The sequence below is a fragment of the Marmota marmota genome, unplaced genomic scaffold (assembly GCF_001458135.2).
Source record: "Marmota marmota marmota unplaced genomic scaffold, marMar, whole genome shotgun sequence".
Classification (NCBI taxonomy): domain Eukaryota; kingdom Metazoa; phylum Chordata; class Mammalia; order Rodentia; family Sciuridae; genus Marmota; species Marmota marmota.
Window position 1 is genome coordinate 36018794 of NW_026000082.1, and position 1315 is coordinate 36020108.

The window sequence follows — 1315 nt, forward strand, 5'->3', positions numbered from 1 at the left end:
GTTACAGCAGCTACAGGTACTTATCCTGACAAATACATCTGGAGGAAGTGGGACCAGAACAGGCTCTGAAAAGGTGAGTGAGGCGGCATTCTGGCTGGTCAGCCTCGGAGCAGGGGTCCAGCTCGTCCCCCCCCACACATACCCTTCCCTGCCAGGCACCAGCCCCACCCCTCTACCCGCTGGACTATCCCCTGTGGCGTGATCCTAGGCACCTCCAGCAGATCCCCCATTATGGGCAGCCAGAGCTCCAAGGCTCCCTGGGGCAAAGTGACCCCCACAGCAGGTAGCAGGCGCTTCCCCCTCGAAGGCCAAGGGACAGGAGAATGGCCACGTGAAAAGCAACGGAGACTTTTCCCCCAGGGGAAGGGGAGCCGCCCCCCACCCCTGCCCTGAATGGAACAGATGAGGCAGCGGGGGGCCACTGGGGATGCCATCGAGCCAGCACCCCCTGGCCAAGGGGGAGACCGCTCCCAAGGAGACCCCTAAGAAGAAGAAGAAATTCTCTTTCAAGAAGCCTTTTAAATTGAGTGGCCTGTCCTTCAAGAGCAATCGGAAGGAGGGTGGGTGATTCTTCTGCCTCCTCCCTCAGAGGAAGAGCAGGAGCAGGGGGAGATGGGGGCCTGCAGCCAGGAGGGCACTGCCCAGGAAGGGAAGGCCAAAGGGGCAGAGGCCGGTGCTGCCTCCAAGGGAGGAGACACAGGAGAGGAGGCAGGGCCCCAGGCTGCAGAGCCGTCCACTCCCTTGGGGTCAGAAAGTGGCCGTGCATCAGCCAGCGTTGAGCAGAATGGGTAGCTGGCTGGGGACAGGTGGGTGATCTCTAAGCTGCAAAAACTGTGCTGTCCTTGTGAGGTCACTGCCTGGACCTGGTGCCCTGGCTGCCTTCCTGTGCCCAGAAAGGAAGGGGCTTGTCGCCCCCTCCCAGCCACGTCCCTTTTCTCCTCTCCCTCCTGTGGATTCTCCCATCAGCCATCTGGTTTCTCTCTTAAGGCCAGTTGAGGATGGTCCCTGACGATTTCCCAAGTTAGGTGAGTGATGTGAAGTGCTCCTGTCCCTGACCCTACCCCCTTCCCTGTCCCCAGCCCTGCAGAAGGCAACTGCTGGTTTTCTCTCCCAGTTCTTTTCCAAGTAGGTTTTGTTTATCCCACTCCCCTATCCCTGAGCCAGAAGTGGGGTGCTTGTACTCCCAAACCCCGAGGGTCCAGCCTTCCCCCTGTTGAGTTTTTAGTCTCTTGTGCTGTGCCTAGTGGCACCTGGGCTGGGGAGGACACCGCCCCTGTCTAGGTTTTTATAAATGTCTTACTCAAGTTCAAACCTC

At 59.2% G+C, this 1315-nt stretch overlaps 1 pseudogene; it reads left to right on the forward strand.

Moving 5' to 3' along the window:
• The first annotated feature begins 231 nt into the window (after positions 1-231).
• Positions 232-962, forward strand: LOC107141548 (annotated as a pseudogene).
• The last annotated feature ends 353 nt before the right edge of the window (positions 963-1315 follow it).